The sequence below is a fragment of the Falco punctatus genome, assembly GCF_963210335.1.
Source record: "Falco punctatus genome assembly, chromosome: 10".
Classification (NCBI taxonomy): Eukaryota; Metazoa; Chordata; class Aves; order Falconiformes; family Falconidae; genus Falco; species Falco punctatus.
The window spans coordinates 42160464-42184721 of NC_137590.1; the positions used below are offsets into that span (position 1 = coordinate 42160464).

Consider the following 24258-nt stretch of genomic DNA (forward strand, 5'->3'; position numbering starts at 1 on the left):
TCTGTGAGCTGATGGACCGCGCGGCCAGGGGTCGGCCGCCGTGCCGTTCCTGAACCAGGTCACTGCGTGCCTGTGAAGGCAACAGACTGTGTTAGATTAAATTGTTTGCAGTAGTCATTGTATTAAATTAATTGTAATTGGCTACAATGCTGGCTTATCTGTTTTTGAGTTTGCTGCCCAATCTTTAAATCCTGGTAGGCTGACAAATGGGACAAGCTGGTTAGAGGAATGAGCCTCTTTCCAGGGAAAGCTCCACTGACTTGAACTTTAAGCCTAAACTATCACCTTACTGCGTTTACTTTGTGTGTGTTAATGCTTACCTGATAAATATATTTCAGTTGATTTATCAGTTTAGTTACAAGTTGGAGTAAGTGGTCCTTGGCTATACGTAAACCTCTCCTCTGCTTTTTTAACATGTTGTGTGTCATAACACTTACTGTTGTACTTCAATACAAACCGGGAATGATTCTGGTAGTGTTGCAATCTAACGGTAATACTGCATCATCTTGTCTGTGAAGAGAAGGGAATCAAGCCGACTGTCGCTGTTCTACCAGGCAGGGTGGACACCCGAACAGCTTCGGTCTCAATGCCCAAGCCTGGGCCCAGCCCAAGAAACGACTGGCTGCTTCAGTAATTTGGCCATAAGGTATTAACTGGTTGTGTGGGAAGGTGCCTAAACAATACTGTCTGTTCTTTGCTTTGGTATGTCTCATCTGTAATGGATTCTTAAACGCTGGGTGTTGCAGGAGGCTTGGAGAGGCTGTGCTGGTCCCTGGCTGGCAGGCCATGCCCTGTGGCAGGGGCTGGGGTCTGCGGGCGGGCAGAGCTGCGGTGTGCAGGGGCGCAGCCCGTCCCCCGCTGAGTCACTCTGCCGGCTGCTCCGGGGAGGCTGCTTTGAGCAGCGCTTTTGCTTTTGTATTCCTCTTGCTGAGAGGCAATGTTTTACTTTTGTTCTCATGAGATTTTGTCACGTTAGCTTTAGGCCCGTTTCTCACTTATTAATTAAACCTGGTCTGCGAAGGACTGGGGCTGCCCTTCTTCCACCCGTGCTGTGATGTCATGTGCAGATTTTGTATGTAAAGTCTCTGCTCTGACATCATGGCTGACCCCTGTGCAAATACCTGTCTTGGGCTCCAAGTGCAGTATTTTATACACCCGTTCAAGCCACCCACCTTATGGTAATTACAGCATGACAGGATTTCCCTTGTTTGCTTATAGGACATTTGCATGGAATAGGGTTTTAGGCTTTAAAAAGGTTAGGATACAGCCCATCCCCTACTTCCCTCTACTTCGCTGATCCAGTTATCCTCTTAAAGGAATTAGAATGGTATGACACTACTGGCTCTTGGGGGAAAAAAAATTGTGACTGTTTTCTAGTGCTGCGTTACTTTTTAGGTGCTTGTACATTTGTTTTGGTGTCCCATTCCCTTACCCTGTGGTTCATCCTAGTATCTTTTCATATTGAGTCGAGGCCAACCACTGTGTCCCTCACCACTGCTCCTTTCGCTATAGGAGCAGGCAGATAGGGCAAGTAAGAAACAAGCGGTAAAAGTGCCGAGCAGAGGATTTGGTTCTCCCTTTCCCAGGCATCCCTTTGATTTGCTTTGTGACTTATTCTATGGTCCTTTATTACCTCTTCTTTAAGAAAAGATAGGTATTTACCACACTGCCATAACGTGAGTTTTAATTAACCCACAGCTGAACAAAGCAAACCAGACCTAGCACAGATAGTTCTGTCATTCATTGGCATGCTTTAGGCGGGTAAAATGGGAGGAGGTTTACCCGGAGACCTGTCTTCCCTAGTTGTTTAGCTCCTGGCACCACCACCTATCCATCACCTGCCTCAGTCCTACCTTTCTTTTCAGGGTTGTGCAGATTATCAAGGCATATAGGTTGTGTGAGGTCTTGATTTTCGAGCCTTGCTTCTTTGGAGGAGATGCCCTTGTCTGCACAAGGGGTGAGGCATGTGTCACTGTAGATGTCCACCAAGAGCTGGACACCTGGCCATCCTGACATGAGGTGTCTTGAAATAGATCTGTATCAGTCATGCCAGTCTATACATGTGCAAGACATTAGGAAGAGCTATAAGAAAGCAAATGCAGCGTAGTCGTGTATTCTGCACATACACACCACACACCGTGGTGTTCTAAAGCAGCCTTCTGCTTTCAGCCTCCCAGGCAACGTTACTTTACAGGACTGTGCCTTTTTGTGGTGGTTCCCAGGCTCGTTCAGTCTCTTACTGAGCCTTCTTTTATGGATGGATGGTTTTTCTGTCGTAGGTGATGATCAGGGCTTGTATGTAAATCTGAAGTTTGACAGGTAATCTCCGTGGAGCAACAGTAGTGGGTAACAGGTAAACTGAAGCCAGGAAAAGGCAAGAGCACGCCTGCAGTTTCAGGCAGTGAGGCTGTAAAGAGGCTGTGTAAGGACAGTGGTGATGACTAATACGTTGTCCTTTCCAGATGCAGACTTGTGGGGTTTGTGGCAAAACAAAATAGCACGTCAGCACAGGATACAGATGCATCCACAAGTCATGACGAAACGAGCTGGTTTGCCTTTACAATTCATTTATCAGATCACTTCCTGTTCCCATTTTGAGGCTAGAGGCTAATGATTGATAAGTATCACTTCAGGAACACTACATGGTGCTCAGCTCAAATGATGCTCAGTTAAAAAGCAAAACAAACAAAAAAACCCCACCCCCACAAAACCCGAAGAGTGTCTGTTTTGGCTTGAAGAGTATTAAGCAACCTGGGAGGACAGCTGAAAACACTTTGCATATGCCGAAGCAAACAAGAATTTTTGTTGCCAGTTTGGATTTGGGGAGTATACAGAGATGTTCATATGCAACGAATCAGTCCCCAGTTCAGAACTTAGATGCTCATTTGCCTGGGGGGGGATGACCCTCCTATACTTTTTTTTATTTAATCAGTGAAAACTGCTAGCTGGGAATTGATTTGGGGGATCGGATCCAGAAACACCTTTCTCTGAAAGGCAGCAGTAACAGCAGTTCAGTAGAAAGGATAAACAGCTTATAGGTGTCTCCTGACACTGAATATTGGTCTAGGACCCAGATTACTAGAAATGCTGTCCTTCCAGGCTTTAGTAATAATCTAAACGTTTCTATAGGTTTTCTATTAATTAGGATACGTAGGGGTGTTTACTGACCATTGAGAAATAATTCCAGTGTTTATCAATCTTGCTGTGTTGTTGGCCACTTCAACTTGCTGGAATTTGCCACTTTTAATTTGAGGGCAGAACTCTGTGGTTCTTATGCCTATTCCAAGAATTCACGAGGGAGAATAAAAGGCTGTGTGTTGTTTTGGGGTGGGGTTTTTTGTTTGGTTTGGTGGGCTTTTTTGGTTGTGATTTTTTGTTTTGTTTTTTAGAACAACAACCGCCTCAGACACACTGCCATGTCTTAGTCACCTCCTCATTTTCTAGTTCTGTGCAAACGTGCTGCATTAAAATGACAGTCTCTCTCGGTCTGCCCTTACGGAGCCAAGGCAGTTACGGCTGCGATTCCAAAGAGAGGCTATGTCCTTTATTTCATTTGATTCCTATTAGCTGTAACAGAGTCACTGGACAGCACTGAAGGATGCTTTACTCAATGTTCTGTCCTGTTTTTGTTTACCCGATTGCCTTAACGGCACAGAAACCATTAGGAACAGCCTTCAGCAATAAGTATTTAGACCCTGTTCAGAGCTTTGAGCACAGCCATGTGAGTTATCTGCTCTGTTTCTCTGTGCTGCTTCAGATTTAAGTTTTTAGAGTAAATGTGGAGTGTGATCAAGTACATTTCGGAGCAATTTTCAGGCACTGCTTTTGGAGCCCGTCACAAACTGCCAATGTGAAATAACGCCTCCTGCGACGCTCATCTGCACAAGAAGCTGTGGGAGCTGCACTAAGCGAGGGTTGAGTGCAGAAGGCTTGAGGCTTCTACTTCTTGCCTACAGGTAACAAGCCTGGCCCTGACCAGGGACTGGGGCTCTATGGAGGAGTTTTCCCTGCCTGCCACGTCCAGTTCCCGTAGCCTCTGGGGAGGGACGGTTTCTGCAGCTCCCTCTGTGCTGATGCTGCAGGCAGCAGCTGAACCAGCCGGGCTGGAGCCTATAAAGAGGATCGGAGAAGTGTACTGAGTTTTCCGATGTCCCATCCTAAGCTAGGTGCTCCCTTGTTTTTGGACCAAGGGCTCTGGGGATCTGTGCTGAACTCTTTACAGTTTATTGAGCCTCCTGTGACCAGATGTGGTGATGACCCCGCTTTGCTGAGGGGAAGGATGTCTGATGTTAACTAGTCATGTCCAGTGGAAGCCTGTGGGAGTTAACGTGGGCATAGAGAGTTCTTTAATCCAGTGCTTGGTGGCACAGACTGCTTTAATTTTGACTTAAATAAGATAGGCACTTGGAATGCAAGCTGCAGAGATGTTCCACTTACAAGCAAAGCATTTGACCGTTTCACTTTTTTTAGAAAACTGAACAGGCAGTATAAATAAAGGAAGCAAGCTGAACTGTAAAAAAAATAAAATAAAAATCAGTGAAGCTATCAAGGAACTATGTGTACCCTCTAGAACAGGGGTCCTGAAACTTTTTAAACAGGGGGGCGGCGTGCAGATGAAGTGGCAGGCAGTCATCTGCAGTTGCTTGGTTCCCTTCCCCGCCCCCTCCCCCCCCAACCCCTGGCAGGGGCAGGGGGAGTCTGTAGATACTGGGGGCCGGATTGAGGACCCTGGGGGGCTGTATCTGGCCCGCGGGCCGTAGTTTGAGGACTCCTGCTCTAGAAATTCAGCTAGCTAACATACCAGTGGGTGAGATTTGTGCATTTTTCTTGGTGGAAAAATATTTCTGCCCTGTGAGCCCTGAGGATGGCTCTGATAGCAGGGAGAGGCAGTTTCTATCACTGTGCAGAAGGGTGATGCTTCTGCTTTCCTGGGTTTGGTAGTGCTGTCAATGGTGATTGTGTGGCTCTACCAGATCAGTCATCTGAAATGTTGCCGCTTGTTATGTATAATTGGTGGCTTTGGTCTGGTGGGAAGCTAGATCTGCCCTTCACGCTGTGTGACAGGCCATCAAGACCATGTGTCAGACTGGTTATGCCTTTACTGGTGGCTATAGAAAATCAGAGGGCAAGTGCTGCTCCTCACATTCACTCTTTCCACCTTTTTGCAGGCTCCGTGAGAGAGCACCTAGATGTGTTTGACGCGTCTGGGAATGAAGCAGACATGGCTTTGCCACCTCCATCAGGATCTCGGAAGGGGAAAATAGTAAGAGAAGCTACCAAAGCCGCAGCAGAATTGGGACAGGGGAGATGGGAGCTCCCAATAGGGTTGGACATTTGGGAATTGTGTGCCAGACAAGTACAGAATAAATGCTACATGTGAAGCAAAGACACCGTAAGGTGAGGAGTGTGTGAAGGGTGTGTTTGTATGAGAAAGAGCAGTCTGAAGGCACAAAAGGAAAATTGGTTGAACACAAAGATAAAATAAATGAAAACATAAAGCAAAAGCAAGAAAACAAAAGTAGTAGGTAATGTTTATTTGGAGGGGAGTGTGTGTGTGTGTAAATCCCAAGCCTTAGGAATAGCCTGCAATTTCTAAAAAAAAACCCACCCCCAAAAAGGGCAGGCCGGGGGGAGAAAAAAAGAGACTGGTCTAGGAGAAACATGTAAGAACAGGGAAAGAACCTGGAAAGGGCATGAGGTTTAACGAAACATTTGAGTTGCCACTAGCAGCAGGGATGTCCACTGTTAGCCTGTATAAATGTGTGATCTAGTGGTGACACAGCCTCTCCTCTTTCTCTTCTCGGTCCCTGTGCTCCCCTAATACATCTGCCTAGTCTGGGCTCGCGTCCTGCCCCATCGCCAGGGTGTTTGTGCTGTGGCCAGGCTGAAGGGTCCTTAGTTTCTATTGTGCTTGTGGCGGTTCACTATAGTACAAATAATGGATATAAGCTAATTATTAATGTAAGCTATGTTGTCATCGGGAGGCTGAGTGGGAGAGAAAATTCACTTACAAAGTAAAGGTTTTCAAAGAAAATATTTACCAAAGAGCTTTCTCTGTTGATGTGTTCTGTACCTTGGAAATGGAGACTGACTGTTAAAGAAAACCTTGAGTAAAACAAGAATAAAAGAAAAATAACTGAGAGGTTACTGTGCCATGTGCACACTATTGCCAAACAAAGAACTTCAGACTTGATGACAAAGCTGTATATAAGCTTGCATGATGAAATCTGAAGCTGGATAAACGCAGCTTGGTTTTCATTTATAGTTTAGTGCCCGTCATCTGTCCAGCATCATAAAGATCTTAAAGCTGAGCCAAGTTTTAGGAGACCCTGGGTGAGTTATAGTTTCTGATGGAAACCATGCAAAAAAAGATGGGCTTTCATGCCAAAGCAGACAAAAGTTAGGGTTTTGACTGTGTTATGCTTCAAGTTTCAGAATTAAAGTCTAAGCTCAAAGTAAAATAAAACTGGGACACTTCTGGCCAACAAAAGAAAAAGTTAACTGGAGCTGCTGCTTGCTTGCTGCTTTGTTTTGGGGTTTATTTCTTTTTTTGTTGGGTTTTTTTTTTTTGTTGTTGTGACAATCTGTAGTCTGCCTTTGTGGTTTTTTTTGTACTTCCCACGTTGTCAGAAATGAAAATGGAATACAGATTCTGTTCTGCCTTTTATTTTCTTGTTGACAAACATCTGGAGACTCAGCTTCTGTAATAACTAAGCCTTAGCAAGTAGGTCTTGCTCTACAGTGTCTCTTGGGAGTGGTTGTTACTACTGGCTCTGCTCTAGAGGAGGAAGACAGCTCAACTTGTGTTTTCCCGTTGCAGATGTTGTCCTGGAGAAGGCCATGCATAAGCGCATTCTGAAGCCGTTGAAGAGCCATAATGAAGCAATGTTGAAAGTGTTTCATACTGCAGATGGTTTTTGGAAACAACTGAAGGAAAACTTTCAGGTGGTGCGGCAGAGGAATCCTCAGGAACTGGGCGTGTTTGTTCCAACACCAGACTATGTGGATGTTGAAAGTCTGTGACCACGCAGAAGATGTATTCACCTGAAAAGAAAGTCATGCTGCTGCTGAGAGTTTGCAAATTGATTTATACTGTTATGGAGAATAACTCAGGTATGGTGCTTCTTGTGGTTCAAGGTCATTGTTTTTCTAAACCTGGGGTTGTGTTTTGGTGGAGGAGATGAGACCACCTGATTCTGCAGCTTTGTCTCCTCCTCCTGGAGCTCTTGTAGCATCTCCTTGCCCTTTTGAGAGGGATTCTTCCTCTCTGCTTCCTTCCTGATCTCTCTGCATCTGGCAGCACATCTTACAAATTCAGTGTGAAGCAGAGTTGTGAAGCAGCTTCAAAAAAAAACCCAACCACCAGCTTTGCTTGACTGTAGGCATTTGAATTTGGCTGTCAGAAAGGCTGTCCTGTAAGCCTAGAATTTGACACTGGTTCTAAATTAGTATTTTCCTGGAAATCGTAATAAAGGATGCACCCAGTATCTAGCTGTAGTAATTCAGCAGTGTGTATGCAATATGACAATTACAAGGGCTCTGTGTTAATGACTGGAGGAAAGCAGCCCCTGATCCAGTGTTTTGGGTTTGCTGTGCCTCTGAATGTTCTCATTTGGACAATTTCTTTGTGTTTTTGCAAGAGAAATAACATCTATTTTTACGCTGTAGCAGGAGTCCCAAAGTGACTTGAAACCTAGATGGTGAAATGGAACCACAGACCAGTTAAGACCCGCTTGATTAGTCAGTGGCACAGTTAAAACGCTGTGCTGGACAGCATGAATTCATAGGTGCAGCTCTATTGCCTGACATCTTATCATACGCTGCCGTGGTAGGTCACGAGCTAAGGTGAAGCAATGCTAGTGGTAGTGGAAGATTTTTTTCTCTTAAGAAAGTATAAGCTGCTGCAGGTGGTTGGCAGTTTTCTTTCGAGCGCTGAATCTGCAGCTGGGCTCTGTGCCGATCAGGATGCTTGCTTTCTTTTGAGACTTGAGGTGAATGGTGAAAGCTTGAGGCTGTAAAAGACCCCCAGGCACTTTGGCAAGATTTGGGCAGGAGCTTAGACCTGGCTTATTTCTGTGCAAAATCCTGCATTTTAAAATGTATATAGGAATCTTTGCCCAAAGTGATGTAAACTTTGGTTTTTTCTCCATACTGTATTATCACATTGAGTAAGGTATTCCCAACATGCAAAAGAAAAGTACTGAGAGGCTTCTGGTGAACCATTGTACTGAGGGGCTTGGGCTAAGATGCAGCGAATGCTCCTTGGGGTTGTCTTGCTTTGTCATGTAAAGTTTTAAAATGTGGCATCGAGCCAGCACCTGTTTCCAGTACCTGCTTTGTCCTGTAATCTCAGCCATATAATAGTGTAATACCTGGAGGGTATGTCTTAGCTGGTCTGACTTTCAATATCAGCCCTTCAGTCCTCTGGAGTTTCGCCATAGTTTAAACTGGCTCCCGATCTTGATGTTTCAAGTGACCATCACACCGCTTCTGCAATGAGCACAGTTTGGCCAGACCCAGAGATCTAGCCACATAGCGTTTTCTAAAGAGAAAGTTTAAATGCGGTAAGAGGAACACATACAGACCTAGGTACAGCAGAGCCTCTGTGTGTTGCGTGCTGTTGTTACTGATGATGCTTCACCAGCTAGTTGGGAGTTACGTGAGGCTTTGCTCACTGGTGTTTTTAACCATGATCCATCAAGGAAATGTGCAGAGTTTTCATGTAAAATCTAATAGGCTTTTATATACAGGCTTCTCTGCTGGGTTTCGGACTCAGGAACTGATACTTGTGGCTGGATCCTTCCAGAAAGGGGACGTCGTCCGTGCACGTATGAAGAAAATGCCCATTGATTTTCTTTTAGCCACTGACAGAAGTGCGGGTGGAGGTCAGGCCAGACTGGCATGGCTACCTCTTGTGAGTTCACCAGTTGAGCTGACACCAAGGTGAGCCCAGTCTTTAAATTCCCTTGCGTGCTTCAAGGTCTGCGTCATCCAGTTTGTGCTCGTTAGAAGTACAAGATGAAGCTGGACGCTGCCCACCAAGTGTCCGATGATGTTCTCTTTGCTGCACATCCGTAACGAGAGGCTCTAGAGTAATACAAACCCGGTCAGTAAAGGCAGCAAAATAACACTTTCCTTTCAAACACCGAAACTGGCAAAAGGGTGTGATTTGTCTATCGCTGCCTGTGTTCTCTTTGACCCAGGGAGGCTGTTTGGAGCTGATGACTTCTTGCCTGTGTTGGCATATGTGCTGGCCCAGGGTGATACGCTGGAGCTGGATACTGAAACTGAATACATGGTGGAATTGCTGGACCCATCTTTGCTGCATGGAGAAGGTAATCAACTGCTATTAGAACTGAGTGGAGGGCTGGGGAAGGGGGATTCTTCCTCACCTCGTTTGAGTAGAAACCCTTTTGACGGAGTCATGTAGTCGGTGATGGCGGTAGTGTAACAAGAGAACCTTGTAATTATTTCCACCTTAAAATAAGAGAAGGCTGGTTAGCTTGCAGAGTTACAGCCCCAAGTGACCTGGGAATCTACCGACGTCTTAGGAGGGAGTATGTTGTTTTCTGCCAAGAAGGAGGAGGTGCCCTGACTTAGCAAGCAAACATAGGCTGTGCGGGTGCCAACTGTGGTTATCCTTCTGTGCCTGAAAATGTCCCGACAGTATGTCTGGGTCTGCAGCATTCAATTGAGTTGTGAGACCTGGAATGGGACCCAGGTTAGGTGCTTTGTAAAATCTTTGGGGGAATTCTCTGCCCCTCTGGGGAGAGTGCTTTTGAGAATGTTGCCCCCCTTAATGATCCTGGTTTATGCCCGATACTTGCTTCTCACAGAGTATTTTTATGAGGCCTAGGAATATGTTTCTTAAGGCACTCTTGAACAATGGCTGAAGTCTGCTAGAGGCAAGGAAATCTCCCTCCTTTGTTTTCACGGTGGTGGTTTTAACAAAGAGGTATTCTGCCAGCCCTTGGTAGGCCCCAGAATCTATCAGTTTATGAGGAAGTTTCAAAGGTTCTTGTGACCAAGCTCAGCTATGAGTTAAGTATATGTGTATACGTCCCATTTCTGCTGTCTCTTGGGTTGCTGAAATTGCTGTATCCTTTTACATGCCGATATGCATGACAGAACTGTGTCGGGTTTCCTCCGGTTCAGTACTAGTCTGTTCCCTGCTTTGTGTGCAGGGTGCATTGTTCAGGAATCTTAGGACAGAAAATACTTGAGATGTGAAGCTGGAGATCATTAACACGCTTGAAAGGCAGAAATATTTACTGGGCTGTTAAGTCGTGTCATTTTTAATGTAGCAAAAGTCATTCATCTATTGGCTGGCCCTGTCTGTGCACTAGTTAAACTGTACGGTGCAGGAAAAATTGTTTAGTGCTTTGGGGTTGTGCGGTTCAAATGTAAATGTATTTTCCAATTTGTCTGGTGGGTCTTGCGTGTCTTCCACGTATTGAACTCGTCACAGAGATGAAAGCGAGAGGATGCTGTCGGTAATACAGAAAGCACTACTGTGAGCATAGACTGCATCTCTGAATGACTCCACAAATAGACCGTGCTGCCTCTTTATTGAACGCTCCCACTCAAATAGTTTACTTAAAGAGCAAGAGAAATATATGATAGCCTGTCTTCTGTTTCTCCTGGTTGCTGAGGACTGTTGCCTCCTGCTGAGAGTCCTTTTCCTTTGTGACCTGCAGCTCCTTTTGTACATCGGCAACTCTGTTGTGGCTGTACTTTGTTCTCCACTCATGTAATAAAGGTGAAGTCTGGAGAGCTGTACACGCTGCCTCCTGAACTAGTTGGATGTAGTGTTGGACATAGGTGAACAAACACAGCCTGCCTTTTAAAAACAAAAGCAAAACCTTTGGGATGCTTCCAGGTACAAATCACACACTCGGTCATTGCTTTGTTGCCACTAAGGGGGTCACTTTTAAGTTCCTGAACAGTGGTAGATGGTCTTTTATGTCGTTTAAACAGCTGTGTTTGTTTGATCCCCACTTGAAGCTCAGGAAGAAAACAAATCGCTGTTTGGAAACTGTTTAGAAGAAAACTCATGTTCCACCTTTGTAAAAACACTCAGGAGTAAAGGAGCGACACTGGTCATTTAAATAACCGGCCACCCCCAGCGCTAGCGGACCCAGAGATGGATACTGTTGCACCACTTTGATAATATGGAGCCCAGGCAACCACTGCACGGCTCTTAGCAGCTGAGAACACACTGTCCAGTATTTTGCAGGCAAGTAAGCTGTTTTTCTTTACGTATAAATATTTTGGCCATAGAATGCAGTGACTTTCGTGTATGTGTGCGTCTGTTTATTAAAAAAAAAACAAACAGAAATCGTTTGTACTTTTGACTGTGACCCGTTGGAACTGGCGTGGTGTTTGCAACCACTCTGAATTGTTCTTCCCCTGCTGTCCTTCACAGGAGGATATTCCTTGGCATATGCTTATGGAGCACTTTTGCTGATCAAGAACTTCCAGGAAGACCAGGCTGCCCAGAAGCTAGAGATACTCTCCGGCAATGGCACAAGAGGAGGACAACTAACAGAACAATGCCTTCAGTTGATGATTTTCAGGTAGAGCTTTAGGCTGAAGAGAAAAAAAGCCCAGGGGATGGTTGTTTTGTTGGAAATCTCCATTTGAGAAGTACGATTCATAATGATTTCCTTGGGGCCACAAGTGGTGTGAAGCAGTGCTGAGAAGATGGCTGGCAAATTTGCCTCTGTTTCAAAGTCTTTCCACTTCATAACAGAGTGTGGTTATGATGGTATAAAGGAAACACTAAATAATGGAGCTTTCCCACTGTCCTTTGTATTTAAGTCGTGCAGAGCGAGGACAGACCAAATTGTATTTTCGATTCAGCTTCTTTGTACGCTTTGCTGTTAAAAAGAACAAACCCAGATTTCCAGTGGTATAAATCATCACAACTCCCCAGTAGCGATTGGTGGCTTACCGTGGGTAATAGAGAGGAGACTTGGCAGAAAAGCTTGCCTACAATTTGAAAGTTTAAGCAAGGAGTAGAGTTCTGTATTGTGGATGTCTTCATGTTTGTAGTTTGTTTTGTGGGGTTTTTTTCTCCCCCCTCCCATTTCTTACTGCTCTTTCAGAGTAGGGCAGTAACTCCAACTGAAGAATAACAAAACAGTCGGGATTACTTTATCTTTTAAAACCAAGTCTGCATGCCTTTCATATAGGAAAAGTTTGTTACGTAGATAGGCGTGCTGCTGTCTGTCCAGATGCATCAGTTTGCGAACTGAAGCAAGGAGGATGTTGGAATTGAGAAGAAAGGATTTACTCCTTTGTGTCTGGTTGTTTACAGTCCATACCACAGTGCAAAGCTGCTGGAGAGGCTAACAACAACCGTCAATAAGTTATGATGGAGCTAAGAGCTTGATAAATGAAGGTATGGGGTCATCAGGAAGTAATTAAACCTTTCACTTGCGGCTCCTTCTGCTTTATCAGTGTCCATGCAAACAACCACAGCACATCACTGAACAGGAAGGAGCTGGGAAAAGCAGCAGTCTCCCACAATATGCCTCTCTTAGGAACAGGAGAACTGACAAACAGAAATTCCAAACTGTGGCATGTCGCGACAGAGGGAAGACACAGTCACTCAATATGAGTGATCAGCAGACTTCGTTTATTGTCTCTTACAGTCACCTTTTATGCCTTGTTATAATTAGCTCATACATATTACAAAAGTTAAGCTCATTATTGGTTAGTTGCCTAAATACCAAGTCCGCCCCTAGTTTCTCTTCTGTAGTTATCTGTTCCCACCTGCAACATTCTTTTCCCACCGAAATCTTCCTGTTATTGTGTAACAAAAACAGCCAAAGACAGTGTATTTTGCTTTACTTCAGATAAGCTGAGAGCCATGTGCATTTTTGTCCAGCCAGCTGGACTATGTCTATGTGACCCTTTTCAGCTAGCCAGTTATCCACAGTGGCAAGTGCACAAAGCTAGTACATCTTACTGGGATCCATTTTATATTCTGCTTACCTGTAGTTAGGTGTCACATTCAAGTAGCTTGAGTCTTTGTTCTTTCTAGCAAAATATTATGCTTAATAGGAAAATTAATCACCTTTGTATTTCTGCTGGATGACTAAATGACAGAAGATTTTTTTCAGCAGGATCTTGTATTCAGTTTCACCTTCTCTTCCTCAGCAACTGAACTTCAGCCAAGCTACCTGTACAGCTGGACGCCGTGCTGGATGCTGGAAGATGCAGGGGAGCACAGGAAGAGCTGGCACCAGCTGTGTCCAGGGCTGCTCCTTTGACTCTTTGAAAGAGAGCCTCAAATCAGTAAGGTCGCTCCGCTTCCAGGCTATGCTTGGCACAAATTCAAGCACTTTGCTGCCTGCCCAGAATGCCAGTTTTCCATCTCCCTTCTCAACATCTGCAGTCCTGACATGAAGCACCTTCCCTACAAGGTATGTGTAACACAGCTTCAGCTCAACTCATCTTTCCCACATTGAACCAGGATGTGGTCACTACATGTCTGTGGTGCTGTCTCACAGCCTTACCACCAGCTTTTGGGTCCTGGAAAGGCCTTCATCCTCCCTCCCTCAAAAGGATGGAAAAGCAAAAAATCCGGTATTTTGATGATGATGAAATACAACTTGCTGATACTGCATAAAGAATTTTGATACTTACTATATGAGTTACAGGCATTTGCACAAACCTCAGCCTCTCCTTGAAGCAATCCTGTCCATCTAGAAGCATCGAAAAACAGGTCTTCTGTGTGTTAGCTACGTTAGAAATTGAAACTGTAGTGTGCTTTGCCTTATTTAGAGCTGATTTGATTTTTTTTATTTATTTTTTTCTTCACACCGGCTAACAAAAATGGATTAGTTCTGCTCAGTCCTAATGGTTTAAAAGCTGTTGCAAAGTTCCAGTGTTTCAGTCTGCAAGCTATCAAAAGTTTATTAAAAACCCAGAGTGCTCTTTGGAACTGAAGTCATATGAGCATTCTTCTCAGTCTTAGCTTTTAACAGCTTGTTCTTAGGAAACGTGAATTTTTGCTATTGTGATTTAGCATGCTTAATTTATTCAGCGTACAAACATAAGTATCAGCTCAGTAAATAAACAGGTCTTTCTTACTGTCATTTTTCCCATCTCCTTTCATTTTACTGCTTTTAGTTTCTAATTGCAGTTAGTTTTTTGCAAAAAACCACGTGATGGCAGGCTGCTTTGCTCATGTGTCCAAAAGTGTTTTGTGGTTGGGTGTGTTTTTTTCCAGTTGCTTTTTATTTTACTTTTTAAATACTTTTTGAAAGGTAGAACTGCGTTTCCTTGTAGGACTTGTTTAGAATTAATCTATGTTATCAGTTGTGCACATGTGTGAATTTCAGCAGAGAAAAAAGATCCAGCTTTTGCCTCGTGATCATACGGTTTTACTTTAATGTTGCAGAGTAAATTTTCTTTCTGCCTCCCTCTAAGCCTGTTAGATGAAATTTGGTTACATCAGGCTCAGACACTAAGTTGCCATCGGTTAATGTGATGGAAATGTCCTGCATGAAAATGGATTGCCTTTTGCATGCTGCAGCATAAAGAGTGTGAATGGTTTATCGTGCAGCAACCTGTGGCTGAACACCCTTGTGTGTTGCTGGCAGAGGGTTGGGTTTTTTTCTTTTTCCTTATGATGAACATATTGTGTGAAGCTTCTCTTCAATAGTATTGACCAGCAGTTGCAGCATCATCTCTTGGGCATGCTGCCTCTTGCGGCGCAGTTCCCTAACAACCGAAAAAGAAAGAGGTGGTCCCCCTGCCCGACCCTGAGTGTACAAGACCGGAGCAACTATAGTCTTAGCCATTTCTAAATCCACCTCCCTTAAAGCTTGTTTCTTTATTTTTGCCCACAGATCGCGTGGATCAGGAGAGTATAAATCAGATCCTTTTTCAGGGTCTGCCAGTCCTGGGTCAAAGGGATCTTCCTCTGACGGATACTCAACTGCATTGACACCCAGGGGTTTAGAGCACTGTGACTTAGAGGCTGGTAAAGAGCATGCGACTCCTCTTCCTCTCCTTCCTCTGCCTTTTCTTCTTGTGCTTTCATAGTTTCAAAAATAACTCTCCATGAAGAGAGCAGACGGTGGGACTCAGTATTGCCTTTTGTCACAGAATCCCACAATTTCACCCCTGTGTTGTTCTGAAGTTCCCGTGCAAAAATTGTAGATGCAGTCACTGCGGGCATATCTACTTGCACCCACTTGAGCATTGCTTTAAGGTCATGCCCAGAAATACTTTTCTCATGTTTGTTAGGGAGACTTTTCATAAGCTCATAAACGTCTCTTTCTGGGGACGAAGCCTGATTCGCCATTACGCATTTCCCACAGCTCACCTCTCAACTCCGGAGGGATTTCAGGCCGGCCGGCTCCCACTTCCTTTCAGCGGATCATTCAAAGTTCTGTGGGATTCGCTGCAAGTCGCTCAGGTGATTCAAGAGCCCCTCCACGTCGGATCCTTCACTGGATCATGTCAGGGTCACCAATTTGCGGCAAATGAGGAGACGGGACACAGCTTGATGCAAGCAAGATGTCAGTTTATTAGTGATTTTCTTACAATTATATACGTCTCTACCTTCTACATATTACACACTGATTGGTTGACATTTAAGACACACCGTTTAAACAATAGGAACTGATTAGTTTACCTTATCATAGCAACAATTCCTATTCTAAGATTAGGGGGTTTCTTTCTACGCAGCTTTCGTGATTGGCAAAGTTCCTTATCAGCACTATGCGTTCCCTTATCCGGCTACTTGTTTCTCTGTCCGTCTGGCTGCCTCCTCAGCTGTAACGGCTCAGGGGTCTGCAGTTAGCTTGTTCCTTGGCTCCCAGGGCTTGTGCCCTACAAGTCTTATTCATCAGGCTAACAGTACTTGGACTCTTGTTCTTGAGGCCTTGTCCTACAGCCTCTGATGTTTATTTTGCTTCACAGCATTTAGTTTCCTAGTAAGGCCAAACACCCAGTCCCGTTAAAACCACTGATGTTTTCAATGGGGCTTTAAGACTGCTATCTGTTCGTTTGTAATTGCAGGGTTAGAATGTGAGCCAAGGAAAGGAGGATGTCAACTTATGAATTTGTTATGCCTGCCACAGTCTTATCACCAACGTCAATTCACAAGGTGGCTGTAATGTACAGGAATCACTGGTGTGCGTTTCACAACTAGAACATAGAGAGGATTGCTGTTTGTTGCTGAGCTTCCTGTTTTCAGAGGATGAGGTTTGGAGGTTTTGTTTCTGATGTCTGTTTTCTCATTCTACAGAACTACCTTCGTGTTGCATTCCAGGAAGTTAACAGTGCGTGTACAGGAAAGACCTTACTAGTAAGACCCTGCATCACTACCGCAGATGTATGTCAGCTTTGTGCTGAAAAGTTTAGAGTGGACAATCCAGAAGACTATAGCCTGTTTCTTTTTGTTGATGACACCCGGCAGCAACTGACAGAAGATACCTACCCTCAGAAGATTAAGACAGAGCTGCACAGCCGCCCGCAACCCAAGGTCTTTCGCTTTGTCTACAAGCGCATTAACAGTGATCCATATGGTGCCATTTTTCAAAACAATGATGAGTCAGCTTCTTAAAACCAGCAACTCCTTTAATTTCTGTTCCTTGTTAACTCTTGAAAACATCTTTGCTGGCTGCCTGCCTTAGGAGCTAAAAAAGGTCTTAAACCATAAATACCTAGTTAAACATGTGCATTGCATACAACACTCCGTGTAAACCGTGCGTATGGCCAGTTATACAGTGTTCCACCAGTGTGTTTGAGCCAGCAGCCCATGAGGCTGAATTTCTTGTACCACAGACTCTTTTGAAGCATATTATACCGTGGCCCTTTGCAGGTCTCTTGCTGTAGTGTGCAAAAATGTATTTTCTTGCACTCACTCTATAGCCAAATGTCTTAGCATACATATACTTGAATCAAAATGACAAGTGTTTCAGTAAACCAACTGGTATGAGCTTAGTTTCACCAGCATGAGTTTGACAAGACTGTCCGATGCAGCGCATCAGTTAACTCCTCATTACTTGGATGATTGCATCCTTTCCTAATTTTTTTAATTACAGAGATTCGCCGTGTTTTTACGTGTGTGTGTATATATATATATGTATTTGTTCCTTCCAGTTGTTTTTATTCCCCTTCTTTTGGGGGGTTTGAGAAGGTGGGCACAGAATGGGAGTCTTTGTAGGGACCCAGGAAATGAAGTGTTTAACAGTAAAGCTTAAAGCGTTTGCTGTACGGAAGGTTTCTCTGTACCCACCACATCAGTTGCTTATTTAGCAGTGCCCTGTGGAAGTCTGCATATTCATTAACGAGCTAACAGGAGCTTGGCTCTGTGTAGAAAGGAGAGGAACTATGAAGAACACACACCCATCCCTGCTTTTATTTTTTATTTTTCCCTAAACGTCCAGTGTTTCCAGGGCCTTTGCTTTCTCTTGCCACATTGGCAAAGCGTCCCAAGCTCTATTGCCCCATAGTCAAAAAAAGTCTTCAGTAATTGCTGGGATGGCGAGTGACTTTTGGGCTTCTAGCCCTCCATTCCTTCGGTCGTGAATTCCGCTCACTTAAAGACTCAAGAGAATTGCTTAAAACTTGCATTTGGAAGTCACACCTCAAACAATGAATTTGTGGAGATCCATTTATTTATTTATACTAACAAAGAAAAAACTGTAATACTGCGTCAAAATGAAACTTAGTGGCTGCTGAATCACTGAGTAATAGCCTAGAATCACTGCTTAAGCCTTTACCACAATCATTGCAATGTTTGTTTGTAGACTGCTTGGTTTTTTGTAAAGTCATGTGGCTGCGTGTGGTGCATTATTCCCAAGGTGCTCCTTACTGCTCTGATGCTCTGTACGTTCGCAGTACTGGGTAAAGCGGAAGGCTCTGTGGCTGGGGAAGAGTGGCACGGACATGTTACTGCTCTCTCTGTCGCACCGGAATTTCAACAGCTGGGTTTGGCTGCTAAATTGATGGAACTACTGGGAGAAATTTCAGAAGTGTGAGTACCATGCTTATCTTTAATCTTCTAAAAGTAACCTCTCAACTGACATGGCTTAGGTATTTGACTTGCATGAAAGAGACCCAGAATTTTGCTTTAAGTAGTGTTCTGATTCGCTGAGGATTCCCTGTAATTAGAGAACAAGACTAAAACTGTCATGTGGCGGTGTAAGATCTCAGGGTTTCTATGAAAGCTAACTTGCCAGAATGAGTAGGGTGTAGCTGCAGGAGCGGGCTGGAAACTAGGACCATGCATGGCAATCAGTTAGCTGAGGGGAATGTGCTCGAGCTTGTCTAGACAACAATTAACATGATGAGGCATGTTTGCAGAGCACAGGGGGGTGGGAGACGGATGGCGCCAAGGATGGCGCCAAGGAAAGGTAACACCTTGCTGTTAATTGATGGCAGCTAACCACCAATCAGGGATTGCCTAGTATGCAAGGCTTAGCTTCAAGAACCAATCTGTTTCAAACGCACAGCTTCTGAAAGTGTCTAAAACCTCGTGCTTCTGTACAATAAATTGACATTTGCTTGCATCAAGCTGCGGCCCGTCTCTTCATTCGCCGCATGTAGCCTGAATTCTAATAGAGATACTGTATAGAAAAAGGTCCTTGTCTTGACAGCAAGAGAGTTTCATGGAGGGTCAACACTTTCCCATAGGGTCTCCAGCGTGCTTGTTCAGTGATCGTGAGATTTTTGCAGTTCCTGCAGGCAGCCTTGGAACCAATTCTGTATGGCAGACAGTACCTTAGCTTACTTTTTGTCATGCTTGGCTGCTTGTACTTGCTGAAGATTTAATTGAGCATCAAATGAACCCACAGGGAAATGTCCTGAACTCATGGTGGTAGGGCAACCCCATTGTAATCGGTAAAATGGGAAAATTGCACATTGAGGAATCTGCCTTGTGAGGAGAAGGGCTGCCTTGTGTTAGGTGACTGAACTTTGTGACCCGTTCCGCCACTGCCCCCTGCCACACACATTGAAGGAGGCAGTCCCTAAGCCAATGCAATTGAAAATGTGGATTTTTAGATTATTTTTTTTTTAAATGAAAGATTTCTTATGTGTATGAGACCTGTGCGAGTGCTTAGCTTGCCCTGTTCTTTCTGTTCATAACTTTGAATCTACAGGCTGGTATAAAAGAATGGTTATATGACAAAAATAGAATAAAATCTGAACTTATACCAGATTTGTCCCTTGGGAAAGGAGTGCATCTGTTACTGCAGTGTGAAAGGTGTTTGATTAGCATATGACATCATCAGACCTGCTCTTGGTCAGATTACAAGTTATGGGTTATTTAGCAATATATTCACCTGCTGTTCCTTACTGTGGTTTTTCTTTGGTTTTATGTTTCCAAAGAAAGGGTGGATTTTTCGTTGATCTCTTTGTGAGAGTATCAAATCGGGTTGCAGTAAATATGTATAAGCAGCTCGGCTACCGTGTGTACCGGACAGTATCGGAGCGCTACTCTGCTAGCAGTGGAGAGCCAGATGAAGATGCTTACGGTAAGTGGTTGTTGTGCCTTAAGTTGAATGGAAAGGTTCTTGTGTTGAGGGTTCCTGGGCCTGTACAAGTTCAGATAGTCGTTGATGAATGGGATTCTGCATTCTGCTTTAGATAGCTTTTCCTACTGAAGAGTACATCAGTTAGGAAACTTGATTGCAGGAAACGGAATGAAGCTGCGTCAGGGGAAGTTCAGGTTGGACATTAGGAAAATCTTATCCACTGAAAGGGCGTTCAGTCAGGGCACCAAACCTGTCAAGAGCTTAGGGAGCATCTGGATGATGTTTTTAGTCATATGGTTTAGTTTCAGGTAGTCCCGCAAGGAGCATGGAGTTGGACTTGATGAATCCTTATGGGTCACTTGCAACTCAAGATATTCTAGGAAATCTTCTTGAAAAATGATCTTAACATAATAGAGAAGTCACTTAACGTGGCTTTGTGCAATGACTGTCTTTCATAATAGCATTATTTTCTTTTGCCATAGGTATGAGGAAAGCTCTTTGCAGAGTTACAGAGAAGAAATCAATTATACCTCTGCCTCATCCTGTGAGACCAGAAGACATTGAGTAACCGTAAACTGTGATTCTCAGACAACCTAGTAAAAGTGTCAGTTTCCTTCTCCCCAAAGCCCCCAAGAACTCTACAGATGAGAAATATTAGGCTCAATGTTTTTCCCTGTGAAATACCAAAAAGCAATATTGAGAAGCTTACCAACGCTGCTTCTGTCGGTATTGGCTGCATATTCGTGCTCTTACCCTATTGTTCTTCCTTTCGAACCGTGACACTTTGGAGACTATTAAAATGGAATTGCTTCCTGTATGGTGGTGTCATGGTCTTCCTTCTCGGCCACAAAACAGTCCCCTCACTTTGTCACTCCCACGGAGCCCTGCTCCGAAACTGAAAACGTCTGGCCGCTGCTCCTACACAGAAGGTTCCAGGAAGTTCTGCTGCTGGCTCTCGCCTTCCCTTTGCAGCCATATAACTGCTGCGACAAAACCTGGGCTCTGTTCTTTCTGAGCCACAAAACCAGAAATTGGGTACATCAAAATATACTCTCCAGAACTCAGAGGTCTCTGTTTCTCTGTGCCTTTTACTTACCTCATTCCCTAATTTAATTCTTGGATCCATCTGTCCCTTCACAGTCTGTCTGGATGTCACAGCTGCTGTTACTTGGAGGCATTGACCAGGCACTTAGTTCCAACACAGGTTTCTGTCACCGTCTTCCCTGCAATTTCTTGGAGTGCAGAGGAGTGAAGGCAGAGGGTTGATGAGTATTGATAACATGCAGCTGTGACCTTGCCTCCAAGGCAGTGGGTTGAGGGACATGGATGATGAGCAGCTGTAGCTCGTTCCCGCTAAGTAGTTAAATAGCCCTGAGGAGTGTGGGAGAGGGGGTTGGATGGAGGGGGTCCCATCCCATCCCATCCCATCCCATCCCATCCCATCCCATCCCATCCCATCCCATCCCATCCCATCCCATCCCATCCCATCCCATCCCATCCCATCCCATCCCATCCCATCCCATCCCATCCCATCCCATCCCATCCCATCCCATCCCATCCCATCCCATCCCATCCCATCCCATCCCATCCCATCCCATCCCATCCCATCCCATCCCATCCCATCCCTGGAGGAAGGAGAAACAGCACAGACAGTAGAATCTGACTGATGGTAAAAGCCTTGTTGCAGCCTGATAGCTTGCTTGTGCTGCAGCAGCGGGTGCCCTGTGTGAGGCTGCCTGAGTTGGGCTCCAGCTACAGCAACTGGTGCCCAACGTAGCTGAGACAAGCGGGAGAACCTGTGACCCATAACAGACACGGTGAGAGGCAAGCTGTTGCAACTAATCAATATGGGTGTGTTGTGATATTTGTTGTCTGTCTTAACTCAGATCGCAACTGAAGAGGATGTGTATTATTTGTGCTCATAACAATCTCCAGGCAGGGTTTTTTCTTTTATTACAGTCCCGGGCACGCAGGCTTTTGCTACTATTCTGGTTTTGCTGTTCTCCTTAAGTGCCCAGTGAGGTTTGCTCTAGTATCAGTCATGGCAGTTAATGTTCTCTCGTTCACCTGTTGTGTTTTTAGCACCAGCTTCTGTAGGCGCAAGGGGTCTATTTTAGATCTTTGAGTCACCGTGTCGTGCTGTTGTGGTTTTTCCATTGGCAAACTGCTGCTGTAATTCCCTAAGGGGCTTCCTAGGTCAGGAGGTAGCGGATGGGAGCAGGTTGCCACCCTGGGTCAGTGTGAGTGCTGGCATGTATCATCTGACCTAGAGCTGATGTCTGTCACCGCTTTAGCTCTGGAATTACTCTGAGACCCAGGGAACTCTGGTTCCCTTAAGCTGCAACCTTGGAGATTTTCCAAGCAGTGGATGAAATTCCTGTCACAAGCTCTAAGGCACCTTAAGGAGAAGGGGGCACAGTCTGAGTTTTCCTCCATGCAGGTGTCAGGGAGGTACAGTTCTGAGCTTAGTACTGGCCGCTACTGGGAGACGCTTTCAAGTGATCCGAGTGCAGCTCTGGCTACCCAAAGCTGGACAGGGGTGGCAAATGCTGATGTAGAGTTTTGGTGGTAAACTTGACCAGCCTGTCTTAACGAGCAGGCATGTTCTTTGTTTGCAAGCACCGTTTAGTCCTGCCTAGGCATCCCGAAAGTTTGAAGGGCCGTGGTCACATCTTCCCTTGGTCACACACAATGAACGGTTGCCTGCGCAGAGTTGCTTTTTAAGGAGCATGCTGTGGTTATATTTGCTCTGTTTGGCTTTGCATTTGGGAAATAATGTAACAGTTACAGCTGAACTGAAGGAGCACGATACCTGACGTGGCAGAGGAGGAGGTGCGTTTTACTAATTTTTTGGTGTGCACCAGTTTGACCGCAAAATGACATTGTGTCAAAGCTTGTGGCCAAGTTCTGCTGTAGATGTTGACTTGGGGTATGAATGGCTCCAGGTGTGCTTTAGGAGAGCTCTGTTGGTGTAGGTGTGCTGAGTAATTGCTCTGCTGTGTGTGCAGCTGTTCTGGTTTGGCTTCCAGGCGTGAGCATGCAAAAGAAAACTTGCCAGTGTGGTCAGCCTTGCTGTAAAATCAGAACGCTTTCTGCTGCTGCCTGGATATCCGAGAGCCTCCTGAACGTTTCAGGCAGGCAAGAGATGTGCTCCAGTACGTCTGAGAGTCCACAGCTCTGCAGTTCCCTAGAGGGGCACTCACTACAGGTAAGGCTGTAAGATCGCAGGGCTCTTTGCAAGTTACGCTGACGGAGTTTCTTTGGGTATATATTTGGATACATGTGCCAGCTGAAAAGGTATTGTTTGCTTTCCTGCTCAGTAAGCACAGGTCACTTGGGTGGTCATGGACACTTGTCATTTACTGAGGAAGTTTCCACTCGTTGGATGGAAAGGGAAACAGTTCAGAGGCACTGTTTAGGGTTTGGGGCTTTTTTGTTTGTTGTAAAACCTGGAGGTTTAGCATTTTGTTCTGTGTTGTCTGTTAGAGAAAAAGTATTTTGAATTAGGAAGTGTGAAGTGCTGAAGCAGCTAAGTGGCAGAACCACGCCTTGTCCCTAGTGTAGCCCTAATCCAAGGCTGGTTTAAAGCCCAGTCCAGTTAATCAGTGGGAGAGCAGAGAAACAACAGATGATCAAGTTGTGTACACAGGTGTTCTCAAATTCAGGTGTTTTTGGAAAAATTTGTCTACTGGAATAGTAATTGCTTGTTCAAAGACTTAAGTGTACTCGAAGGAGTGTGTGAGTTAAAGCAGGCAGAAAGAAGATCAAGATCTGAGGAGCAGCCTGGAACTGAGGAGATGAATCACCTGGGACAGTCAGGTGATGGATTTGCAGAACTGACAGGACCAAAGGAAACTCCTAAAAACTTCAGACTTGACTAATGGTTTGAGAAGCATATCTAAGCCGTGCTGTATCCCAACGGTTTGAGAAGCATATCTAAGCCGTGCTGTATCCCTTTGCTCCTGCCACTTGCTGGGGTGGCAGCCCGGCTCTGAGTTGTGACTAAAGCAAGCCCAGTGGTACCCGCATCTGTTTAAATTTCTCCTGGAACAACAGCAATCGCCGGGGCTTATCCGTAGGACCCCACCATGCACCGCCGCCCCTGCACCTTGTGCCAGGGGTTCCCCATGCTGCTGCTGCTCCCTCCTGGTGGGCCGGGGGCACGGGCAGAAAGAGCCACCCAACTGTAAAGCTGTCAGATGCAAAGGATTTAGCCACTCGAACCACGCGGGTGCTTTTTAGTACGGAGGCAACGGGTAATAGCGGCTGGGCTGCGAGCGGGCGAAGGGCAGAGCGCAGGGCACCGCGCAGCCGCAGCGGGCACTCCCGGGCTCCGGTGGCGTAAACTGGGCTGAGACCCCGCCCAGTGCTCGCGCGGCCCCTGCTCAGCACGGGGCTGGTGGGGCGCTGCTGCCACCTGGCGGCCAGAAACTGGGTACTGCAGCCGCGCGCTTGGAGCGCTTGGTTAGGGTTAGGCGCCGGTTAGGGTTAGACGTCGGGGTCGGGTTTAGGGTCAGACGTTGGGCGTGGTCAGGGTTGGGGGTGGTCAATGGTGCTTTAAGGAACTCTCTCCTCATCAAACTATTTTCACAAAATGTCTTCTCCAAACCACCTTCCCTACAAGTGCCCTGTATAGCTCTGTGACCAGTCTCAGTAGATCAGTACTCTAACCCTAGAGGAATTAAATGTCAGGGAGAAGTGAAGGAAGTTTTATCTGGGAGACAAGGACTAACTCTAAACTAGCTGCTCCATTCTT

At 45.3% G+C, this 24258-nt stretch overlaps 1 long non-coding RNA gene across 4 annotated transcripts; it reads left to right on the forward strand.

Moving 5' to 3' along the window:
• Positions 1 to 90: 90 nt before the first annotated feature.
• On the forward strand, positions 91 to 20319 carry LOC308070835. Of its 4 annotated transcripts, XR_013930874.1 has the most exons (6): positions 91 to 646; positions 6821 to 7113; positions 16268 to 16327; positions 17866 to 18001; positions 19357 to 19502; positions 19985 to 20319. It is a non-coding gene; the product is annotated as an uncharacterized lncRNA (long non-coding RNA). The 4 variants fall into 4 exon arrangements; XR_013930875.1 differs by lacking the exon at positions 91 to 646 and having other exon boundaries at positions 6002 to 7113; XR_013930876.1 differs by lacking the exons at positions 91 to 646; positions 6821 to 7113 and adding an exon at positions 11511 to 11576.
• Positions 20320 to 24258: the final 3939 nt, after the last annotated feature.